Source organism: Idiotropiscis lumnitzeri, chromosome 3 (assembly GCF_059441095.1).
Source record: "Idiotropiscis lumnitzeri isolate Australia: NSW breed Sydney's pygmy pipehorse chromosome 3, RoL_Ilum_1.0, whole genome shotgun sequence".
Lineage (NCBI taxonomy): Eukaryota > Metazoa > Chordata > Actinopteri > Syngnathiformes > Syngnathidae > Idiotropiscis > Idiotropiscis lumnitzeri.
Genome location: NC_142393.1, coordinates 318,792 through 337,500, shown reverse-complemented (window position 1 = coordinate 337,500; position 18,709 = coordinate 318,792). Strand labels below are relative to the sequence as shown.

At 50.5% G+C, this 18,709-nt stretch overlaps 1 protein-coding gene across 10 annotated transcripts in view; it reads right to left on the bottom strand.

The window, feature by feature from the left end:
• camta1a (calmodulin binding transcription activator 1a) overlaps positions 1-18,709 on the bottom strand; it is a 218,991-nt gene that overhangs the window by 167,555 nt on the left and 32,727 nt on the right. The gene's annotated exons all lie outside the window — the stretch shown is intronic.

Genomic DNA, 18,709 nt, shown 5'->3' with positions numbered 1-18,709 from the left:
GTTCAGGTTTGCTAAAGTTGCTTCTCAACGCCGCTTGAAGCGCTTTGGAAATGAGTCTGGAGACCGCTCGCTGCTCTAATTGATATGACCTTTCATTGGTCGGTCAGGGCGGAGGAACGAAGAGGAAGACATCGAGCCCGTCCGCCGCGGCTGAGGCTAAAGAGGCGGCGCGTAGATTGGCCAACACGCACGCAGACCCCGTGGACATAATTAAAGCGGAATAACAAACACTCGCAATTCTCAAAACAGCCAAGACAGCGGCTAACTGCTCTCTTAGTCGCTTGCTCCATCCCGACAAATCGGAACCTGGACACAAATGAGACGCCATTAGCCCAAAACTAAATTGGCTTCGCTGGAACCGAGCTCAGGATTTGCACTGGAGCTGAACTTTGCCGAAGACGTCTGCTAAGCGGCAATCATTAGCCGAAGAAGAAGCCGACCGTGGGATGATTTCTGCAACACCAAAAAAAAAAACTGAAAAAAGAAAGACTGCGTCTGTGTTTGTAGAACAGGTGCCCCGAAGAAATCAAAGGAGCGAATGACAACGAAGGTTGCAGCATCCAGATGGAAGAGACACCGCGAGCACCCGCAGCGGCTGAAGGAACATCCCAAATTGTCCTCGGGCACAACAGATGCGGCGACTGCAAATAGCACATCTGCATTGCGCTCGTTAAGACAGCGCCAGCATCTTCGCCGGCAATTAGGCGTCACGAGGCCCGCGCGCCTCCAGTGTGCGACCGATGGCCGCCAAATGCGTCCCCGCCCCCCCCGATCGTCATCTCCAGCACCAAGAACGCCGCAGCCAGGTGCAGGACGTCTAGACGAGGAGCTCATTAGCTTTCCGCAGGCTCACCAACTCGTGATTGCGAGGACCTAAGCCGCCTCGCCTGCGGGGAGGCGGCTTAGGTCCTGATCGAGAGCGTGCTTTATTACAGGGGCTTAGGTGGGGGGGGGGCTTCGGGATTAACACATACGTCTTCCACCTTCGCGGGCGCGGCGAGGACTTGCTGCATGGATGGACTGACCGGCGGCTTAACACAAACGTCTCAAAGTTGCCGATGGATTTGTGTGGCTTGCAAAACGCGGCTGGCTGAAATCCGCAAAGGGTCTCGGGAACTTTTCCAAATGTTAATTCAAGTTCATGACGTGTAATAACGTTGGCTTTTCAAAACGTTGTCGCGGCGGCTCGTGAATGTTTGACTTTTCTTCTTGTTGTTTCACGGCAGCCAGAGAGTGGCAGCCGGCGCCCTTTGCGTGAACACGTCTGCTAAATGCGGTCGGAAGTGAAGCCGAGCTGCCCTTCAAACGGACGCCTGCGAGGCTGCGCCTTCTCAACGGTCGGAAGCCGAACAAAACGAAAACGGGGATGTTTGGATGCTTGGGAATTTGATTTGTTAAATGGCAGGCGACGTCACGTGACGTGACATCCGATGAAGTGACAGGAATGAAAATAGAACGCGCAACAACAACCGAAGGACGTTGAAATGCGTTCTGCGTGAGGAGAAGCAAAGCCCAAATGAGCCGCGCTGATTGTCAGACAATCGGCACTCTTTGCGCAGCTGCGCGTTCGACGGATTGACGCACGGCTGTCGGCCAATCAGAAGCCTGATCTCATGGTGAGGTCAAACGCTGCGCGAAGGCCCGCTGAGCTCGATGGTCGCAAATGTCGATGAGCCCGACGACTCGAGAGAAAGCGAGCAGGCGTTCGACGGCCGGCGGGCTTCAAAAGCCATCCTCCATATTTGTGCCTTTTGGCTGCCAACCAAATTCTTCCCGGTTGCGCAACGCCGCCGCCCGAAGGCGTTCCGAGCGACGCGATTTCTCTGGTTTTCATTCATGACGCATTCCGACGGATGCGAGTCGTCGCAAGCAAAAGTGTCTCCGACGCTTGAAACGACGATATTCCGTGCGGTGACTTTGGCGACCGCAAGCGGGTCAGCCAGCGATTGGCGTTGTCCGCTCGGAATGACGGCGCCTCGTGAAGAATTGGCGTTGATATTTTCACCGAGCCTTAATTGCCATTTGACGGAACGTCAGCAGAAGTCACGAGTTTGCCGTGCATTTCGCACCCAAGTAACGATCGTCCGGCACTAAACAGCCAAGCGAGCGAGCCGCCGCGTCGCCAATGTCATTTTGTAACGGCGCCAATGTACAAGTGCGTGAAGCGTCTCCAAATATTAATTAGCTTTGCCGTGCATCTGATGACTGACACGCCTGACGTGAGGCCGATAAAGAGGGCTCGCCGTTTATCTGCCGGCGGCCTCGCTTGACAAAAAGCTGCAGATAAAGCCTCTCCTCGTGTCCTAAGGTTTCCCTCTCCCTTCTGAAGTCTGTAACGTGAGCGCGACGCGGAGCCGTCCCTCTGCAGCTCGCTCTTGAAAACGGAAGCGTGGGGGGGCGACGGGAGAAAAAAATGGTGAGTTGCGTGCGCTTGAATTCGCGCCACAGGAAGGTCGTCAAGGTCGACAGCGACGGTTTTCTTTCGGTCCCGCGGGCTCAGATGTGGAAGCGTTTCAAGATGGCGGCATTCTGGCCACTAAATGCTTCTTTCATTTCATCGTCAACGTGACGCGGCGGCCGTAAAACAATGCAGCAAAAAGAATCCAAAGCAGACTCGCCATCCCAGCAGGCAAACTTTTACTTTTCGTTTTATGAACACGACTCGATCAATAACAAATGCGACTTTTGGAGAGCTCAGCACTCCAAATTACGGGCAAGCGAGCGTGCCGACGTGGCCGCCGTCGGCCCAACACGTCGCAAGTCGTCGTCTTGTCGTCTTCAAAGCGCTCGGCCGCAACGTGGGCTCAATCTGCAACTTTTCTTTTTTTCTTTTCTTGGCAACCGACGAAGAACGGGACCGGCCAACTTTCCACCGCTTCTGTCTGCAATCAGACGGGCTGAAATGTCAGAAAAGGTCTCAAAGCACAAACGAGCGAGTCGGCGTTTGGACGACTTGCAAGCGGTTTGTTGTCAGCGCCGCACGTTCTTTCTTCGATATTTCGCTCACTCGAGGATTGAAAACGAGACGTTTCCGAGATGAAAGCAGGCAAACGATTAAGCTTCGTCATTGCCGCACGGAGAAAACCGCGACGCCGCTTCTACTGAGGCCGACTCGGAAATAGGATTTTTTAGTCCGCAAAATCTTCCAAATGTGTGCTTCCGCACAACGATGCTTTCGCCCGACATTTTCTCTCAACATGCGCTCGCCGGACTTAACGTTGTCTTCGGATGGTCACTCCCTCTCACGGGTTGCGAACGTGGTCAAAAGTCAAAGACGTTTCCGGCATCGAACATTCGGGAGAGCTCGCGCAGCGCAAAGCTGGAAAGGGTGAAAACGGAAAAGAAACAAACGCACTTCTGAGTCGCGGCGGAAATGTTTGGGAAGCCGGCGGCCGCTTAAAAACATTCAAGTTGGAATGCTGACACATCACAACTTATAGATTCAATTCTTTATCTGGCACATTTCACAACAGCTGGAGCGGTCATAAAGCGCTTTCCAGATGCTGGCAGAGAAATGAACAAGAACACAAAGGAAAACGCAAACAAACGCCGGTGAGTCGAAAGCTAAAGAATAAGAATGCGAATTTTCAAAGTGGACAGAGAGGGGGCGGGGCTTGCCGAAAATCCAACGGGAGGTCCAACCAGATGGAAGGACCGGCAACAGAAAAGGCACGCACCCCCTGAGGCTGCGTTTACTTCTCGGCACCGCCAGCAGCATTTGGGCCGCAGACCTGTGGGGGGCGGAGCTATTCCAAGATTTGAAGACCAACAGAAGTATTTGGAAGCAAACTCTCCAGCAGCAAGCGTGAAAGTGAGCCAAAAGTACGGAAGTGCCGTTCAGTCAGACGGCATGACTCCTTCTTGTGAAGCCCTTCGATCGTTTGCAAGCTCCGAAAGCATCACTTTGGGAGGACATTTGAAAAAACGTGAAGCGCGCCTCTCCATTTTGCGTGTTGCTTTGCACACGACTTTTGGAAGACGCATCAACGCTCGACCTCCCGTCGGGCACGCGCGCGCGCTCGTTTAATGAAGCAGGCCGTTGCCTCGAACGCTACTTTGTATCTTTCAGGTCCACCTCGCGTCCTCTTGGACGATGCATTCAATAAATGTTCGTGTTTGTTGTGGCCAATTAGAGTGAAATTTAGCAGCGGTGCAACCAGGCCAGTCCTTTCGTAACGATGGATTTCATTTTAGTGGCCGGCTTGGCGACATGATAGGAGGCGAGAACGCGCCGCCTAATTAATGGTGACATCATGTGAGGCCATCAAAGTAGCAGACGAGTTTTGATCCCGCTCTGGACTTCTTTCACTCTAATTGCAAGCTTGTGGTGACAATTAGTGAGGAAGCCGCCCTCGTTTGTCGTCGCTGTGGAGCCGTCGGGATGTCCCGGCTGGCTTGGATTTTTACGGAGCGGCCAGCGATCCGCAGGACGCCACGTTTGGATGGCGGCTCCAAAAATGCGATGCAAAGGCAAACTTTGTCGTTTGCAGGAGCGATACAATCATTAAAATAATTCAGATTAATCAGAATCTGAATCAGAATGCCCTCGTCGACGAGCTCTTCGGTGCAAGCTAACAAATAATGAAATGAATTAAAGATTAAATCGTTCGATATAAATGAAACAAATTATGTTGCAGTTCTGCAAGGTTAAGGTAGTTGCGTGCGAGCGTTCAACATGGAAGTTCTTGGGAAGAAACTGCTTTTCAGTCTGTTAGTCTTTGTCGCGCCTGCCAGAGGGCAACAGGTCAAAGGTCAAAGAGGCGTGAGCTCAGGCGAGGCACGGGGTGACGTCGATGTCCGACAGGGAGGGGGGAGGCCGGCCGATAATCCTCGGAGCTCTTTCGACCGTCCTCCGGAGCCTCACTCGGTCCGCCTCGGTGCAGCCGCCGTACCAGGTAGAGACGCGGTACGTCAGCGGGCTCTCCGTGGACGAGTGGTCGAAGGCCGGCGGCAGCTTCCTGTCCGGGTTGAATTTCCTGAGGAGCCTCAGACGCCGGTGGACCTTCTTCATCACTGCTGTGGTGTCGCGTGTCCACGAGAGGTCATCGGAGATCTCGACCGCCAGGAACTTGAACGTGTGGACCCTCTCCACACACGCGGATCGTCGGCAAATTTGTCGCCGATGTTGTTTCCGTGGGCCGGGCTGCAGTCGTAAGTTAGAGAGCGTGGTCGCTCGCCCTTTGCGCGTCTCAACGAGGAAACTTTTTTTTTAAATTTCAAAGGGCAAAAGTGAGCAAAGTCATTTGCAGAGTAGCTGGACAGAAAGTCTCATCGGACTCCCACAAAGACGAAAGCGTGCGGCAGATGCTGAATTAGTCACAGGCTGACTTGTGCAGCGCATCTCCAAAGACATTCCAACCGCCAGCTTTCCGTTTCCAAGCTCTTGTTGGGATTTGTTCCTCAGCAGATGCTCCGGGAAGGTTCCTCCTCCTCCTCCTCCTCCGCAGCACTTTGGCCACGTCGTATTTGTCAGGAGAGCAGCGAAGAATTTAAGCGGCATCTTTGACGAAGCGCGCGTTGCGTTGCAACTGGGCAACCGGAAATAAAGGACGGCGCCAGTTCCGCATCGATCGCCGACGACGAAACCCGCGTGGCAAAATGCCGCTGCCGTCCTTTTTCAACTTGGAATGTTGAAGACGCTCAGCGCGACGACGCGCCGCCTCTCGGAAAACTTTCCAAAGAGGACGACGAGACTTTGCCTCTTCATTTTTCACTGCAAGACGGAGCGTGCGTGGACATGCTTTGTGAGTCGCTAAATGAGCTGGTCAAAGGTTCGCGAGCACCATTTAGCATCACTTTTCGGCCTGCTTCCATTCCTCTTTGCAACTTTTTTTAATCTCAATATGTCAACGCCACACACAAACACACGTCTGTTTATTTTTTTTTTTTTTTTTGGGCGGTGATTTACTTGGTGAGGGCTAATTGATGACGCAGCAGGAACGGGATCAGTCAACAACTAAATGAGAGCCAACACGATGGATTCAATCCTTCCGTCTTCCCACGTTTGTCAATTGATTCATTGGCATGCGCAGGCTCCTCAGTGACAACTTCACGTCGTTCGGCGCACACGCTTCCAAACAAAACAACGTTGCAGTCTGCTCGAGCTTCTCCAGCAACATTCGGAGAGAGTCCGTCCGGCATTGGTGGTTCATGTTGGCGCAATTGCTTGGTGGAATCGTCGGGACAGATTGCAAATGGCGACAGGATGATTTGCAGTCAAGGTGACGTGTGAAGCGGCGGCGGCGACTAAACTCTGATCCACAGTGACCGCGGCGGAAGGCTTTTACCGTTGTCAGCCAAGCGAAGGTGGCCGACAGTTCAGGCTCTCCGCTCCCGTGAGAACGCAAAGTGTTAACACAGCAAAGACGGCGGCATTGCTGAGTGGCACGAAGAGCACGAGGAGGTGGGGGGACGGGGGGGGGCAATGCGAGGACTCACTTCTCTCAAGCCTTTCCATTCTCCTCAATGTGCAACCCAAAAAACGGCGTTCGCTTGCGTCCTCGTCCGAGCGGTCGGCGTAATGCGCATGAGCATCTCTGAAGTTCCATTATTGCTCCGATTGAGCAGCGCTTGTAATCTTGCCGTGGCAGTCGAGCGCTGTGAGCGTCCCCAAAATGATGCATTTTAGAAAGTGTCGCAGATCTGGATGCATTCGCACCAACATTTGGCCCGAGCCTAATTACGTTTCATTTGGGGGGAACGTCACCGTTAAGCGAGCGAGGAGAACGCCGTACTCTCTAATGAATGTTCAATTAAAAAGAGAGCCGCCGCCAGGCAAAGCCGGACGATGAAACTTCAAACCCGCTCAATGCCTTCCCGTCGCCGCCACGGAAAGTGGCGAGTCAAGAAAAAAAAAATAATAAATCGTTCTGATCGTGATCACATGATTTCCTCAATTCAAAAAGCGTCAGGCGTCAAACAAAATGTATTATGTTGCACTTTAGAAAAAAAAAAAAAACGCTCTCCAAAGTCTTTGACTTTGTATTTACGCCTTACAAAGTCGCTTGTCGCAACTTTTCGTATTTGGTCAATTGTTTCAGAGCCTTGTGACTTCATTTTTTTTTTTTTTTCGATCGCCGCTCGGCTGATTGGGTGAGGAAGTGCCTTTTTGCGCGCGACCAGCACGACGAAGAAGAAGAAACGCTGAGCGACCATGCTAATAGCGCGCCCCCGTTAGCTTGAGCGCCCGTTTGGACTTTTTCGAAAAGCTGAAAATGTTTTCGTTGGCCTCGCCCATTTGCCAATTTTGCGCCCCACACACAATTTGTGCATTTTGACAACTTGCAACTTGGCTTGAAGATTGTGAGTCCTCACACTTTGCGATAAGAGATCATGGAAATATTTAAGTAAAAAAAATAAATCAATCTTGTTTCTCCCGTTCATTTTTTTTTACCTGGAAATGAACAGCATGTGGTCTCCCATTATTCCAGCAAACTGTTGGCTTATCGCGATACAAGACAGTTGAGCTTGATAAAACAGAATGTAGCGCTGTGTTACATAAAGGCGATTTCTTCTTATCTGGGGGCCGCGTTGCAGTTGGAAAGAAATTTTGCGTGAGGCCAAAGATGGCAAAGATGTTGCTTTCATTGGAGACTTAGTGATCCCGCAAGGCATTTTGGCGCCAGACGTTGGCGTCAATGCTGCTCCCCGGATTCTGCTGAGCAACCACAAAAATGATATTGGGGGACAGCAGGTGATCCATAAAAGCGGACTTGTTAATTATTCCTTCACAAATCTAATGAACAATGCGGACAAAACGTTGCACGGGGAGGAGGAGGAGCAAGAAGCGACGTGATGCCGAGTCGTTAAACAATCGCATCTGTCAACGTCTTTAGGAGCGTCACACGCACGCACGTCCTCGTGCACTGATCACGTCCGCAGAGGCTCCAATCTTCCGGAGCGTGCACGACAGGCAGGATCGCAGCACACACACGTGCGTCTTCATTTCTGGCTTGCCAAAAATGAATCTTGGATGATGTGCATCTTGATTTAGCGGCTGGTGTCTGAGCGCATAATGCGATGCGTCCATCTGCGATTGTCGTCGGAATCACCCGTCAGATTGCGTCTTTGGCGTAAAACAAGAACGGCACGGCAGCCTGCCAGCTCTTTGGCTGCGCAAGAGGAACGAGAAGAAAGCGATTAGCTCAGCTGGCCATCCGTGACCTTGAAGACGGATCCGACTTTGGGCTCCTCCACCTGCGCAAAGCTTGCGAGGCGGCCACTCGAAAGCGAATCTCTTCGACCGACGCTCAATTTTTCAGTCGTTTCTTTTAATGTCTCGAGTCCATTAATGATGTCATAATGGTAACAGACTGAAACAAATGTGTGCTATGCAGCACATCCTCCAGGGGGGGGTGGGGGCACGTTTGAGGGGTGACGTCGTATGATTCAAATTGTACTGGAATTGAAATGCTTTTTTCAACTAACTTCCCAAAGCAGCAACGACCAAACGGGCCGCCGTTGACTTGTTCTTTCGCCGCGAACAATATCCGAGACTACAGGAAGGCACATGACGTGAACTCCAGAAAGCACCGATTGGAAATAATGAGCGAGGCAGAAGAGATCCGCACTTCATCCTGACCTAACAAAGAGATTAAAAATGCGAGTGCAATCGCTGACTGCACTAAAAGACGCCGGTTGGGTTGCTACGTGCGCACCCTGGGGAGGTGCAAAACTTTTGATTTTCTTCTTCAACCACAAGCAGGACTAACTAGGAGGATAAAGCGCAGCTCCGTCGGATGAGACGAGCTGCAGCACTTTGATATCTCTGACCAATGACGTCCTTCGGCGGCAGAAAGACAAAAAGACAAATGACGCCGCCGTCCTTTTGTATGCGTAAATGGAAATCTTGAGCTTTTAAATATTGCGCAAGTATCAAAAGGCTTCCACGCATGTTCAATCATGATACCACTTCAACGCCACTTGACTCAAGCAACAGTCAGTGCGAAAAGTTCAAGACAAATGACTTGAAATTCGACAAAGCGTGCCCGAGCGGACTTGATTATTTAAGTTCCCGGATTTGGCCGATAAAGCGGGAAATGCCCTCCGACGCGGAATGAACTTCTTTTATTTTAAGGAGAACTCGTGATTCATGGGCTCGAATACACGACGGGCCAAAGGACGAGAAGAAATGGAGGACACGAAATGGGAGAGGAGGCGAGGGTCTAAAAAGGAGACTTGGCAAAAAAAAAAGATCAGGTGAGGTGTTGATGTGAAGACGATTGCGATGTCGCGCGTTGGATGGCAAACCATCTCCAAGGCGGAGCAGAAATGCAGAAAGCGCCGCCAGATTTAATGGCGGTGCGCCGCGAATTGATGGCTTGTTAGCATCTCGCCTAAACGCGTCGGCGAGGAGCCTCCGAGAGAACAATTCCCATCGCGCGTCCAACTGCAACAAGGAAAGCCATGAGAAAAAAAACAACAGGACAAAACCTCGTTGCCAAGCATGATTTTCATGCCAATTTGGATCCAAATCGGGCGCCGCCAAAAAGACATTTAGGATAACGCGTCGTGCAGGTGCTGCACATTAAGTGCACAATACATCATCATGATGGCGACGCTCTCAAACGCATTTGCAACAGCAAGACAACGATCGTTTGACAATGTGGCAGATGTCGACCGCCTTCCGCCAAATCGTGTTCGCTGGATTGAAAAAGCTACAAAGTCGTCTTCCTTTTTGGGAGATACAAAAAAAAAAGAAAAAATGAGACCAAGAGTTGGCATCTTTGAAAAACTAACAACGTGGTTGCAAAAGTCTGCACACCCTCTTCTATGATGTGGTTGTGTTCAGAGGCGGGCGGCAGGACATCAAGGATGATGAATTAGTCGAATGATTTTGCAGTCATATCACTCACAGACAGAGCAGCAGCAAATTGCACGTCCAAAATAAAATGCTTAAATGGAGAGAAATTGTTTACTTGAACCTTCGGCTTTGCAATCTCATCGAAACGCCATCACGGGCCGCTGCTGTAACACTTCAAATTTCCCCATTGTGGGACCAATAAAGGACATCTTTATCTTTATCTTTATCTTTAACTCTCTTTGTTGAGCCCTGCGCCTGCGCCTGCGCCTGCGCCTGCGCCTGCGCCTGCGCCTGCGCCTGCGCCTGCGCCTGCGCCTGCGCCTGCGCCTGCGCCTGCGCCTGCGCCTGCGCCTGCGCCTGCGCCTGCGCCTGCGCCTGCGCCTGCGCCTGCGCCTGCGCCTGTTCCAGCCACAAAATTTCACAGCCACTAAATTGTGTTGTGGCGTTAATCTGCGTGCGTTTTCTCGACGATCTCCATCTGCTCCTCCCTGATCGGGCGCCCTCGACCTCGACTCCAGCCACCGATCGGTGCCAAGGGAGTCACCTGATTACCCGCTGGAAATAAATGGGAATATCGCAGCCGTGGGAACAAGGCATCCTTTTCGTTTTCACCTTCTTTCTTCTGATCTCCACAAAAACAAAATCCAGTGGGAGACGAAAATATATAATATAATATCTTCTCGTTTGTCCCGTCTGAATCAAGTCCGGAGTGTGACGGCGGAGCGACTCTACGCTAAGTCACGCTTCAACGTCAACGCTAATTAGCGCTCGCTGACCGCAACAAGCGATCGTTTCGCCCGCACGGAGAGACGGCAGACGGCGGCAGACGGACGTAAAAGGGCGAGCACGGCAACCTCTCATTGCACAAACCGCACTCGACGACGACACGCGACACGCTAGCGCTTGCGGAGCGCTCATTTGCCCGCGTGAGACGTCACCAAAGAAAAAACCAAGAAAGTCGCTTTATGGGTTCACCGCTGAGCTCGTGCGCATCGATGCCGACCTTTTGGCCCATTCTGCGTCATTAGCGTACAGAGCAACGTTTTGCCAGAACTGCATCAATTATGCACACGCACAAAAAAAATAAATCAATAAAAAGGGTTTCTACTTCAACAAAAGAAGGGAGGAACACAACTCAAATCTCAAAAGGCCCCAATTAAGACAAATTGAATTTTCATGGGGAGAAAAAGAAAACCCAAAATGAAACAAAAAGAACAAGAAAGACAAAAGTATTGGGACACGTGCTTTACACATTTGCAAAGACTTTCTACAAGATGTTGGCGCGTGTCGCTTTTTGTCCAAAGAAATATTTGCGAGGGGGTCACGTGAGGACAAAAACGTTTTCGTCACAGAATAGACTGAATGTCTTCGGGAGGCGCTAGAAACAAATACGTAAACGTTATCATGGACGTAGAGTAATCCCTCGTTTTTGGCACTTCATGCCGACCGAAAAAAAAAATGCAATGTCCAGCTTGATTTGGCGGATTATTTGTAGTATTTTCTTTTTTTTTTTTAGGCATTTGTGCCTCTATTACGCCGTTGTGACCCCCCCAACATGGTTTGCAACTTTCTAAATATTTGTTACGCCACAAATTCAACTTTAAAAATCCAAAATGACGTCTTAATTGCAAGCTGTGAGAGGAACGTCATCTTCAACCCGAAAGCGGACGACGACGACGACGAAACTTTGGCCGAGAACCACGTTAAAGTTTTCATGAATCTCCAAAAATTGGCTGAGTTTAACACTAATCCAAACGTACGAACGTCATTTGAAATTCACGTTGTTGTTGCGAAAAGCGAAAATGACTTTTGTGACTTTTGCTCGTCGCGTCTTTTTTTGACTTCTGTTCAGACGACAACGAAGACGACGCCCCGTGCCGGAAGTCGTCGCGGCGTCAAGCACGACCGCTGTATTTCTTTTCGTAGAGTCGCTTTGCTAAATTCACTTGATGAAATTGAAACGAAAGAAAAATTGCAACAGAAACTAAAAAAGTCATCGAATAACTGAGAACACAAAAAACACGAAAAATTTCATTTCACGACTCTGTGGTGCAAAAAAACGCAAATAAGATGGCAGATGTTGGAAATATCGGAAGGCGCTTCTCGCCAGACTTCTGTTCAACGCTTACGATATCGCTTATTGGAATGTAATCGCGATTCGTCGCTAGCGTCCAGATCAAGACTGGAAGACCATTTCCCAGACCCGGTCTGCTTCGTATTTCATCCTAAAGGTCCTTAAGGTCAGGATTCCAGGAAAGCTTGATTTTGGCACGGTCATGCTAACACAGAAAAAGCCGTTTCCCAACATCGTTCCCACACGCTTTGGAAGGATACGATGACTTGTCACGTTTTGATAAGAGTGGAAATGAACAGATGCACGTTCATCTCTTGTGAGAAAAGAAAACGGAGCAACCCAAAGTGGTGCCTCAACAAAAAAAATCTAGCATGGAGATGTTTGCGCTAACCCCGCCCCCAATGACATCATCTGCGAGGGCGTTGTTCTGCACGTGGGCACGTCGCCCGCCGTCCGGATGCTCGGGCCGGCGCATCGGGCCTGAGAGGCCAAATCCAAAAGCTGACGGCGAAGCATAACGATGAGCCGCAGACGTACGTGCGGGTGTCGGGTCATTCTGCAGTCACGGGGTTAATAATTACCACGACGACCAGGCCATCTCATTGTGTGACATTTCCCGATCCGAGGAGCGGCGCCGGCGAGGTTGGCTCCTCATTCCGGCGGATAATGGGGACGAATACAGGAATGAAACGGATCACGCATATTCAAGCGCAAGCCTGGCTTCCGAAAATACGGAGTGCATAAAAGGACGAAGGGAACGTGGCGGGAAAACCAAAAGAGGCAAAGACGCCGAGGAGGGAGGGAAGCCTGAGCTCAAGACGCCGAGAGATCAAGATATGTGCTGCACTTTGTGACGAGCCGAGTATGGCAGCAAAGACCGCGCCGAGCAACGCTTTCGCCCTCCAGCAGGTTGAGCTCACTTGCCGTGCACACGTTACAAGAAATCAAAAAAAGACGCGTTGGCCGCCACCTCGGCTCGTCTCCCTCTCGTCTGTCTGCGGCGGCAAGCCGACAAACGAAAACAAAACTTGGCAGTTGCCACTAAAAACAGATTCTTGAAATGCAGAATAATCCCCGTGACAATCATCTCGATTCCACAAGCGTCGAAAAATAAACGCCTCCCTGACTTCTGACATTGAGGACGTGCGTCTCCTCTCGCAGTCCGCATCATCTCCTTCTTTTCTCATTTCCATTTCCATTTACGGGAGGACACATTTGGCTTGTTTTCTCGTTGTTGTTTTTTTTCCCATTTTGCTAGCGTGATGCGCTAACATTTCATTTGGGTTGATTTTTGTATTTTTTTTAGTTGACGCGTCGCAATCCGATTTGTGGGCCCTGAAGGCGTCGCGCAACATTTTGCCCGTCAGGACTGCGCAGCTAATTTCAAATTCGGATCCGGGAAATGAACATCGACGACGGCGCCGGCCACACGTCGCCGTCCGTTGATGCGTCAGGCATGAAAATCCCGACGACGGGTCCCGTCGGAATCAAGCAACGGCGGACGGTAAACAAGATGGCCGCAGCGTCCGTCACTGAGGATCAAGAAGGACAAGAAGGCGTGCAGCAGGACGGAGCCTGTTTTCCTCCGTGTCACTTTTCTTTGTCATGCTCGGCTTTTTTTTTTGTTTTTTCGGCGCTTCTGAGCGTGTAGGCGGAACGCTGATCGCGGCGTCAGCCAAACAACGCAAATTCCTCTCGCATTGCTTTTGAAATGTCAATTTCTTTTCTCCTTCCCACTCAAGGAATTACAGGACAGCACCGCTTGCCGTTTGCGTCACTGAAAAATACGGATCACACAGAATTGGGACGGCTTAGCGGCGAGAATGCACAAATGCAACGATAACCAAAAGGATTATTATTTTCCGACGGCTAAAAAGCAATTCCGGTCGGCCGACAAGACGACGATTATCCAAAGTGGTCGGACGTCGACGATTCGACTCTTTCTGTTGTTTTGGAAATGACTCGTTAAAAGTTGCCGAAGGGAGAAACGTTCGGAAATGCCAAATTGTGACTTGACCCAAACGATGTCATTTTCTTTTTCACGCTTCCGAGCGTGCCGAATATGTTTCGCATCGTGATGAGCAAAGCGCCCGAGAAAATTCCAGCCGAGAGTCGCCCCGTTTTTGTTGTTTTTTTTGTTCAACGATCGGACTTTTTGAATGGACAAGGTGACGTATCAGTCAAGGAAGCGGGTGAGAATGAAGACAAAATATTTGGAGAGACGGGACTTTGCTCACTTTCGGAGCGCGCAATCACGATTTTTGGATGACGGTCATTTCATTTTATGAATGTTTTCAACTGTCCAATTTCTGTTTTCCTCAGCTTGACTCGATCCGAACATACCAAGATTTTTTTTTTTTTTTAATCTTTTCAAATCGATGGCAACATGCAATATGTCCACTGAGCGCTCATCGCGCATGTTCGCTTAGCTGGCACGGTGATGACATCACTTCCTGTCGACGACCAAACCTTCTTGAGTGGGTTCAAACAACGACTCATTTTCAGTGAGAAGGCGTCGAACAAAAGTTTTCTCTCGAGAAGGAGCAAACGCGAGCGTCCCTCTTCAACAATTTCCACCGCAAGACGCTACGTTGCGCTTGCATACAAACAAACATGTCGCCGCCATCGCGGGCTCCGGTTCTCTCGGACCCTCCCAAAATCACGCATCTTTCCGCAAAGTTGATGGAAAGCTTGACCGGCAGCCAGACGGCATCGTCGTCCGCCGGCTCGTCTCGGCACAGCCGAGCCGGATCTCGCGTTTTCCTTTCGCGTTAAGGAGCCGACTCGAATTAAGACATTTCTTTTTTTTTTTTTTTCACACACTCCCCCTTTTGAAGAACCCGGGGGAGATTTTAACATGCTATTAGCCTTTGACACAGTGCGAGCGTCCAGAGTCTGAAAGTTGCGAGGCGTTAGTCAGGGCGCCAGACAGCCAAATGGAAGGCATGAAAAGAGAAGATGGAGAGCGAGCCCGCGGGCAGCAAGGGTGGAAAAGTCCCAGCCCGGATCGTGTCGGCGCACAGCCTGAGTTCCATTTACTCGCGGTGACCTTAAATAAAATGTCGGCTCCCCCTGTGGGCCTCACGTGAGCCCAAAAGCAAATAGGCTGCGCTGCCCGACACTGCCAAAGAAAATGAGCTTTATCGGTGGGGGGGGGTGACAAAATGGCCCGCCTGATCCCGGAATGGACAAAGTTCATTTAATTAGGCACATTCGGTATCGCCAGAAGACGACGCCATTCCTCGGACCCGCTCACGTGGCATCAGAATCTTCCAGAACGGAAACAGTTTGTTGTTTTTGCTATTTTACATTTAGTCGGAATCTTTGGGGCCAAAATGCTCGTTCGTTTTTCTCACATTGTCATCGTTCCTATTCGTGATCGTTTTAGTCTCGTTTTAGGCGCTCCCAAAAAGTTTTGGGAAACGTAGACGACAAAAATGAAAAAGGTTTCCGTCCGTTTTAGTTGAAAATCGGCATCCAACTTTTCCACCCAATAGCAAAAAACTTTGTGAACGGTGAAAGCGTTGCTCATTGCTCCAAAATAAAGCCAGATGCTAAACTTGTTATTTGGCAACTGTTGTGGCGATATTTCACTTCAAGCAAATTAAAATCGAAACTTTTTAACAACATTGACTCGTAGTCGACGAGTCGCACGAGCTTAAAGTCGATCCAACGTATCGTCGTCTTCTGTACTTGATGACAACGAAGTCGCCGAGCGAGCTCGAGTCACTTTTACGAAAGCGAAATGACGACGCTGTGTGCTCACGCGAAGGGCGGAGCTTGGCGTGCGTGTGCGCCGTGGTGGGCGTGCCCAAACGGGATCGGGGCACCGGCATTGCCATTTTTTGGAACGACGGATGAAGTGATGTCATCAATTTTGAACATCTGACAGACGACATTCTAACAATTTGGTCCCGTCGCGTTTTCGTCAACAAAGAGCACGTTTAGCTCGTCATCGTCATGAAAAAAGGGGGCGTTAATCGTCATCGTTGGCGAAAACAACACCGAATGCAAACAGACGTTTGTTTGACACGTGACTTTCCTGGCGCGAGTCAGACGCACGAAACGTACGGCAAAATAGCGCAAACCTCAAAGTGCCACTTTTGATACAGCGACGAATGCGTCGAGCCCAATCTGCGTCCGTGCACAGCTCAAAAGTCCGCGCGAGCAAGCCTAATTAAAGTGGAGTCAATCCCAAATTGGCGGACTGGGTCAGCACGGAGGCATATGTTAAGAATGAATTTGTAATTAGCGGAACAAGCCGTGAGACGAGTCCCGGCACGTCACTAATATCTGAAAAGGTAGAAACAAACAGCAATCTGCTTGTTTAGCGCCTCCATCCCACTTCCAAGGATCCAATTATGGCGACTCCCCGGAGCCGCCAATACAATCAGGCGAGAGTGAGTCGGCGTTATGATTAAGCGAGCGGGCCGACGACTCTCTTCGGCTGCTTCGGCCGGTCAGCCGGCGGGCGTCCTCCGACGGCGGGCGTCCTCCGACGGCGGGCGTCCTCCGACGGCGGGCGTCCTCCGACGGCGGCGCTCGCGTGGCTCAATGAGTCCCGAGGCGCCGCGCCCACAACGGGCCAATCAGGCGCTCAACACGACAGCACGGCAAAGAGACCAGACGCAGACACCGCACGGGAGCGCATTGCGCAATACGCGGCGAGACGTGGAGTGGCCGCGTCCACGTTGGCTGCGGCATTTCACACAATTAGCCGTGCAAATTCCGTCGGGCGATGCCGCCGGTTGCACCCACGGCAGCCGACCGCTTCAAAACGAGCGCGGCTTTTGATTCCACGAGGACGGCAATTTAAGCCAATCATCATTCGCTCATTTTCGGCTGATTGGAGAAGTTGAAAGGCTCCACGTGGACAATTTGGCTGAAAGGTTTGGTGGACCACCCAAACGTTGACGGGCCAATTTATGGAGATCAATTCCAAATATTTGACGCCATTTATGGACTTGAGACTGAAATGGGACTTGTATTGTACATTTCGAGGTCACCAAAAGTTTGCCATCTGGATTGGGAGGACCGGTTCACAACGCCAACGAAAAATGTGCCACAGCCGGCGGCAAAAACGGGCAACTTGGCCGTGGGAGTCATCGCACAAGATGGCCAAGTTAACGCGGCGAGATGAGCTCTCCGTTGGCCCGAAAGCGAGACGGGCGACGGGTCTGCAAAGCGGAGCGCTCGGTCCGACGGCCGAGACGAGACGGTGAGCGGCGCGACGCACGTAAACACGGCAAAGATACACACGAGCGCGCATGAGAAAGGCCGACTTGCGTGCGCGTTGGACTAACAAAGCCCACCTCGAATGCTTTTGTTTCCCGCCGCATTTCACCACAAAGGCGGCGCGCTGCAATTTAGCGCCACAGATGCCGACGACTCGGCCGGCGGGAAGCGACTCAAAAGGCATCCGATTCATTCAAATATTTATTCGATGATGCTTTGGGGTCACGGCGCCCTCCAATTCTTTGAAAGTGTTGTCGTTTTCAGACCTTTCCCACATTCATATCAGCAAAGATCTGCAAATTTGGATTCGTTTATTTCTCCAACGTGGGCAGTCGGTCCCGAGGGCGAAACGTGGGTGACAAACTTAAAAAAGGGCTTCCGTTAACAAAGGCCGGAGGTTGCCCACGAATCGGCCCTCGCGCGTCGGATGAACGTATTCTCGCCAAAATTGTCTCCGAAGGCGTCCGACTTGTTTGTGTACGAAGACACGTAAGACAGCAGCGTGCGTTCAAGCGGGCCTGCGTTTCCTTGTTTTGACATCATGTAAGCCCCGCCTCCCACCAGCTAGTGGGGCATACCATTACAAGAGGGGGGGGGGGGGCAATACCGCAATCCCTTTCACACCAACTGTGCATTTTTTTTGGGGGGGGGGGGGAGTCAAGGGTCGTCAATTTTTCGGAATAAGGTCAAAAGGTCGAGGCCGAAACGGTACCGACATGACGGCTAGAGGTCGGAAGGACTGACCAGCAAAAAAGGGTCAAGCGCCCAGCTCTGAAAATGTGCGATATGTGCACGATGTCATCAGAATACAACAATTTGATTTGGATTGTAAGAAGTTCTATTGCTTAGAATTATTTTCTGTTACTTTGTCAAGTTTGGATTCGTCACTGATCTGCGTTTTGGGGCATTTAGAAAGCAAGGCTGACGTGAGCTGTCCCGAGGCACATTTTCTCTGGACGCTTGTTTTATGCGTTTTTCAAATGTCACCGTTTTAGTTTTTGTTTATTTGAGTTATTTTGAGAGTACGATTGTTCCAATTAGATTCGAATTAAAGACGTTAAACTTTACTTTTGGTTCAACGAGCCTTTTTCTTTTTGGTTGTTCCAAATTGCATTTTGAGTCGACAGCCCGACGAGAGGTGAGAGAAAAAGAAAAAAAAATCTCACTCGCAACTTTTGTTTGTTTGTTTTTTAAGTACAAGACGACACGATCGATGACATTTCAAAAGCAGCCCAACATTTTTTTCCCTCTTTCTTGTTGACTTCAAGTCAAGCTCAACATTTTTGGATTTTGGATTTGGGATAGCGTGGAGGACGCCAGGCCCGCTGGTCATCTCTGCGGTTTTCCACAGCAAACATTTAAAAGCGCCTTTTGTGCTCGCTTACTGGAAAAAGGCAAAAAAACTAAAATCCTAAACAAAATCAAATCAATTAGGGGAGAGCCAAAAATGTTTTGTCGGACTGAACTCGCCCCCGAGTGCGTCGCAGTTGGATGTTAATGTTGAGCCCTGCGGGACACATTTGCTCCAGCCACCCCCAAGCCAACGCTTAACCTTCTTCATGTTTCAATTTGAAAAGATTTGACACAAGCCTCCAAAT